Source organism: Triticum dicoccoides, chromosome 3A (assembly GCF_002162155.2).
Source record: "Triticum dicoccoides isolate Atlit2015 ecotype Zavitan chromosome 3A, WEW_v2.0, whole genome shotgun sequence".
Lineage (NCBI taxonomy): Eukaryota > Viridiplantae > Streptophyta > Magnoliopsida > Poales > Poaceae > Triticum > Triticum dicoccoides.
In genome coordinates, this window is record NC_041384.1 from 566279339 (window position 1) to 566286586 (window position 7248).

A 7248-nucleotide genomic window follows, 5' to 3' on the forward strand; every position below is an offset into this window, starting at 1 on the left:
GGAGCATGACCATAAAACATATCTCTCATATAAATAGAACAACCATTATTCTCGGATTTAAATGAGTAGCCATCTCGAATTAAACGAGATCCTGATACAATGTTCATGCTCAAAGTTGGCACTAAATAACAATTATTAAGGTTTAAAACTAATCCCGTAGGTAAATGTAGAGGTAGCGTGCCGACGGCGATCACATCGACCTTGGAACCATTCCCGACGCGCATCGTCACCTCGTCCTTCGCCAGTCTCCGCTTATTCCGCAGCTCCTGCTTTGAGTTACAAATGTGAGCAACTGCACCGGTATCAAATTCCCAGGAGCTACTACGAGTACTGGTAAGGTACACATCAATTACATGTATATCACATATACCTTTCGTTATGCCGACCTTCTTGTCCGCTAAGCATTTGGGGCAGTTCCGCTTCCAGTGACCGCTTCCCTTGCAATAAAAACACTCAGTCTCGGGCTTGGGTCCATTCTTTGGCTTCTTCCCGGCAGCTTGCTTACCGGGCGCGGCAACTCCCTTGCTGTCCTTCTTGAAGTTCTTCTTACCCTTGCCTTTCTTGAACTTAGTGGTTTTATTCACCATCAACACTTGATGTTCCTTTTTGACTTCTACCTCTGCTGATTTTAGCATAGCAAATACTTCAGGAATGGTCTTTTCCATCCCCTGCATATTGAAGTTCATCATGAAGCTCTTGTAGCTCGGTGGAAGCGACTGAAGGATTCTGTCAATGACCGCGTCATCCGGGAGATTAACTCCCAGCTGAGTCAAGCGGTTATGTAACCCAGACATAGTGAGTATGTGCTCACTGACAGAACTGTTTTCCTCCATCTTACAGCTAAAGAACTTGTCGGAGACTTCATATCTCTCGACCCGGGCATGAGCTTGAAAAACCATTTTCAGCTCTTCGAACATCTCATATGCTCTGTGTCTCTCAAAACGCTTTTGGAGCCCCGGTTCTAAGCTGTAAAGCATGCTGCACTGAACGAGGGAGTAATCATCGGAACGTGTCTGCCAAGCGTTCATAACGTCTTGTTCTGCAGGGAGAACAGGTGCTTCACCTAGCGGTGCTTGTAGGACATAATCTTTCTTGGCAGCTATGAGGATGATCCTTAGGTTCCGGACCCAGTCCATATAGTTGCTGCCATCATCTTTCAGCTTGGTTTTCTCTAGGAACGCGTTGAAGTTGAGGACAACGTTGGCCATTTGATCTACAAGACATGTTGTAAAGGTTTTAGACTAAGTTCATGATAATTAAGTTCATCTAATCAAATTATTCAATGAACTCCCACTCAGATAGACATCCCTCCAGTCATCTAAGTATAACATGATCCGAGTTAACTAGGCCGTGTCCGATCATCACGTGAGACGGACTAGTCAACGTCGGTGAACATCTCCATGTTGATCATATCTTTTATACGACTCATGCTCGACCTTTCGGTCTTCTGTGTTCCGAGGCCATGTCTGTACATGCTAGACTCGTCAAGTCAACCTAAGTGTTTGCATGTGTAAATCTGTCTTACACCCGTTGTATGTGAACGTTGGAATCTATCACACCCGATCATCACGTGGTGCTTCGAAACAACGAACTGTCGCAACGGTGCACAGTTAGGGGGAACACTTTCTTGAAATTATTATGAGGGATCATCTTATTTACTACCGTCGTTCTAAGTAAACAAGATGTAAAAACATGATAAACATCACATGCAATCAAATAATAATAGTGACATGATATGGCCAATATCACATAGCTCCTTTGATCTCCATCTTGGGGCTCCATGATCATCTTGTCACCGGCATGACACCATGATTTCCATCATCATGATCTCCATCATCGTGTCTCCATGAATTTGCTCACCAACTATTACTTCTACTACTATGGCTAACACGTTTAGCAATAAAGTAAAGTAATTTACATGGCGTTTCTCAATGACACGCAGGTCATACAAAAAATAAAGACAACTCCTATGGCTCCTGCCGGTTGTCATACTTATCGACATGCAAGTCGTGATTCCTATTACAATAGCATGAACATCTCATACATCACATATATATCATTCATCATTCATCACAACTTTGGCCATATCACATCACAAAACACTTGCTGCAAAAACAAGTTAGACATCCTCTAATTGTTGTTGCAAGTTTTACGTGGCTGCAATAGGGTTCTAGCAAGAATGTTTTATTACCTACGTGAAAGCCACAACGTGATTTGTCAACTTCTATTTACCCTTCATAAGGACCCTTTTCATCGAATCCGCTCCAACTAAAGTGGGAGAGACAGACACTCGCCAACCACCTTATGCAACTAGTGCATGTCAGTCGGTGGAACCGGTCTCACGTAAGCGTAGGTGTAAGGTTGGCCCGGGCCACTTCATCCCACAATACCGCTGAAGCAAAATAAGACTAGTAGTGGCAAGAAAGTTGACAACATCTACGCCCACAACAAATTGTGTTCTACTCGTGCAAAGAGAACTACGCATAGACCTAGCTCATGATGCCACTGTTGGGGAACGTTGCAGAAAATAAAAAAATTCCTACGGTTTCACCAAGATCCATCTATGAGTTCATCTAGCAACGAGTGATCGGATGCATCTACATACCTTTGTAGATCGCGAGCGGAAGCGTTCAAAGAACGGGGATGAGGGAGTCGTACTCGACGTGATCCAAATCACCGGAGATCCTAGCGCCGAACGGACGGCACCTCCGTGTTCAACACACGTACGGTCAGCATGACGTCTCCTCCTTCTTGATCCAGCAAGGGGGAAGGAGAGGTTGATGAAGATCCAGCAGCACGACGGCGTGGTGGTGGATGCAGGAGTCACCGCAATAGGGCTTCGCCGTTCTACTGCGAGAGGGAGAGGTGTAGCATGGGAGAGGGAGGCGCCAAGAGTCCAGGGTGCGGCTGCCCCTCCCTCCCCCCTTTATATAGGATCCCCTAGGGGGGCGCCGGCCCTAGGAGATGGGATCTCCTAGGGAGGGCGGCGGCCAAGGGTGGAGTAGCCCCCAAGGCAAGTGGGGCGCCCCCCCCCCCCACCCTAGGGTTTCCAACCCTAGGCGCAGGGGATGGGCCAAGGGGGGCGCACCAGCCCACTATGGGCTGGTTCCCCTCCCCACTTCAGCCCATGGGGCCCTCCAGGATGGGTGGCCCCACCCGGTGGACCCCCGGGACCCATCCGGTGGTCCCGGTACAATACCGGTGACCCCCGAAACTCTCCCGATGGCCGAAACTGCACTTCCTATATATAATTCTTCACCTCCGGACCATTCCGGAACTCCTCGTGACATCCGGGATCTCATCCGGGACTCCGAACAACTTTCGGGTTACTGCATATTCATATCTCTACAACCCTAGCGTCACCGAACCTTAAGTGTGTAGACCCTACGGGTTCGGGAGACATGTAGACATGACCGAGATGGCTCTCCGGTTAATAACCAACAGCGGGATCTGGATACCCATGTTGGCTCCCACATGCTCCTCGATGATCTCATCGGATAAACCACGATGTCGAGGATTCAAGCAACCCCGTATACAATTCCCTTTGTCAATCGGTATGTTACTTGCCCGAGATTCGATCGTCGGTATCCCAATACCTCGTTCAATATTGTTACCGGCAAGTCACTTTACTCATACCGTAATGCATGATCCCGCGACCAGACACTTGGTCACTTTGAGCTCATTATGATGATGCATTACCGAGTGGGCCCAGAGATACCTCTCCGTCATACGGAGTGACAAATCCCAGTCTCGATTCGTGCCAACCCAACAGACACTTTCAGAGATACCTATAATGTACCTTTATAGTCACCCAGTTACGTTGTGACGTTTGGCACACCCAAAGCACTCCTACGGTATCCGGGAGTTACACGATCTCATGGTCTAAGGGAAAGATACTTGACATTGGAAAAACTCTAGCAAACGAACTATATGATCTTGTGCTATGTTTAGGATTGGGTCTTGTACATCACATCATTCTCCTAATGATGTGATCTCGTTATCAATGGCATCCAATGTCCATAGTCAGGAAACCATGACTATCTGTTGATCAACGAGCTAGTCAACTAGAGGCTTACTAGGGACATGTTGGTGTCTATGTATTCACACATGTATTACGATTTCCGGATAACACAATTATAGCATGAATAAAAGACAATTATCATGAACTAGGAAATATAATAATAATCCTTTTATTATTGCCTCTAGGGCATATTTCCAACACATTCGACCAGTCGGACTATCCGGTTCATATAGCCACCCCTAGGAGGCAAGCACTGGTGGTCGACCCAGTAGTTGAAGGCACTCGACTGACTGAAGTGCTGATGGATGGTGGCAGTGGCCTGAATATCCTTTATGCTGAAACCTTGAAGGGAATGGGTATTCCGATGTCCAAGCTTAGTGAAAGCAACATGAGTTTCCATGGCATTATACCTGGCAAGAAAGCTCAGTCACTCGGCCAGATCGCCCTTGATGTGGTTTTCGGTGATTCCAAGAATTACCGCAAGAAAAAGTTGACATTTGAGGTAGTGGATTTCAAGAGTGCTTACCATGCTATTCTGGGTAGGCCCGCTTATGCACGTTTTATGGCTCGGCCATGTTACGTGTATCTCAAATTGAAGATGTCTGGTCCTAGAGGAGTAATCACCGTCACTGGCAATCGGCACAAGGCAGAAGAGTGCTTCCAAAAGGGCTCGAAAATTGCCGATGCACAGATGGCAATAGTAGAGCTGCAAGAGTATCAGAAAAATGCAGATCCGAGTGATTTGCTGCGAGCCAAGAAGCCTGCCACAGATTTTGCATTTCAATCGTTCGGTGAAACAAAGCCGATTCATATTCACCCGACCGACCCCAATGCTGCTCCGACCCATATCTCAACAACACTCGACAGCAAATAGGAAGAAGCGCTCATCCAGTTCCTCCGTGAGAACTGGGACATCTTTGCATGGAAACCTTCTGACATGCCGGGTGTACCCAGGGGACTGGCTGAGCATCATTTGCGAGTCAACCCAAAAGTAAAACCAGTCAAGGAACATCTCCGACGGCCCGCCGTCTAGAAGAGAAAAGCAATTGGCGAGGAAGTGGCTCGGCTCCTGGCAGCTGAGTTCATCCGAGAGATTTACCACTCCGAGTGGCTCGTCAATGTTGTCATGGTCCCCAAGAAGGATGATTCACTTCGCATGTGCATTGACTTCAAGCATATCAATCGGGCCTGCCCGAAAGATCATTTTCCTCTCCCCCGCATCGACCAAATTGTCGACTCGACTGTGGGGTGTGAGCATTTGTCCTTTTTGAATGTCTATTCTAGGTACCATCAGATCCGACTGTATGGAGCTGATGAGATAAAAACGGATTTCATCACTCCGTTCGGATGCTTCTGTTATGTCACTATGCCATTTGGCTTGAAGAACGCCAGAGCCACATTCATGGGGATGATCCAGAAGTGTCTGCTCACTCAAATTAGACGGAATATGGAAGCGTACATGGATGACATTATGGTCAAGTCACATAAAGGTTCTGACCTATTGGCTGACCTTGCCGAAACCTTTGCCAATCTTAGAAGATATGATATCAAGCTTAATCCATCAAAGTGCACATTCGGAGTTCCTGGAGGAAAGTTACTCGGTTTCCTCGTTTCCGAACGAGGGATCGACGCTAACCCAGAGAAAGTTGGTGCTATACTTCGGATGAAACACCATGTGCGTGTGCACGATGTCCAGAAGCTTACTGGTTGTTTGGCCGCCTTGAGTCGATTCATTTCTTGCCTCGGTGAAAAGGCATTGCCTCTTTACCGACTGATGAAGAAGTCTGATAAGTTCGAGTGGACTCCCGAAGCTGATGCAGCATTTGCAGAGCTCAAAGCCTTGCTTTCCACCCAGCCAGTGCTTGCTGCACCAATCAGCAAAGATCATTTACTACTTTATATTGCAGCCACTGGACAAGTTGTCAGTACAGTACTCACGGTCGAGCGGGGGGGGGGAGAAGGAAAAGCCTATAAAATTCAGCGCCCAGTGTATTATGTTTATGAAGTTCTGACTCCGTCGAAGCAAAGATACCCACACTATCAGAAGCTTGTTTATGGGATTTACATGACCACAAAGAAGGTTGCACACTATTTATCCGATCATTTCATTACAGTCATCAGCGATGCTCCATTATCAGAGATTCTGAACAATAGAGATGCAACTGGTCGAGTGGCAAAGTGGGCGATTGAACTCCTTCCCCTGGACATCAAATTTGAGGCAAAGAAAGCTATCAAGTCCCAAGCAATAGCTGATTTCCTCGTCGAGTGGATTGAACAGCAACTTCCGGCCCAAATTCACTCGGAGCATTGGACCATGTTCTTCGATGGGTCCAAGATGCAGAATGGTTCCGGTGCTGGGTTGGTGTTGGTATCCCCCCGTGGTGACAAACTCAGCTATGTTCTCCAGATTCACTTTGACTCCTCCAACAATGAAGCTGAATATGAGGCACTTCTGTACGGGTTGCGTATGGCCATTTCACTCGGCGTCCGTCGCCTCATGGTCTATGGCGACTCGGATTTAGTGGTCAATCAGGTGATGAAGGAATGGGACGTCAGAAGCCCAGCTATGATTGGTTATTGCAATGCAGTGAGAAAGTTAGAAAAGAGATTTGAGGGATTAGAGCTCCATCACATCCCTCGACTGAAAAATCAAGCGGCCGATGATCTGGCAAAGATAGGCTCCAAGAGAGAAGCCATTACTAGCAATGTGTTCTTGGAGCACATTCATACACCTTCAGTTCAAGAACATCCCTTCACTGAAGAGCCCCCGCGGCTGAAGAGTGCCACCGATCCGACTGAAATCGAGGTTCCAGCCGTGGTCGATTTGATTATGGAGGTTTTGGTCATCACCCCTGATTGGACAGTACCATATATCGCGTATATTCTTAGAAGGGAACTCCCGGAGGATGAAGAAGAGGCTCGACAGATCGTCCGTCGATCTAAAGCCTTTACTGTGATAAGAGGACAGGTGTTCAGAGAAAGTGTGACTGGAGTTTGTCAGAAATGCATAACACCTGAAGAAGGTCGAGTGATCCTCAATGACATCCACTCGGGGACCTGTGGTCACCATGCGTCCTCTTGGACCATTGTGTTCAAAGCATACCGAGTGGGATTTTACTGGCCACGGGCAAATGATATGGAGAAAGTAATAGTCGACAAATGTGAAGGTTGCCAGTTTTACTCCAACATGTCTCACAAGCCTGCATCGGCCCTGAAGACCATTCCAC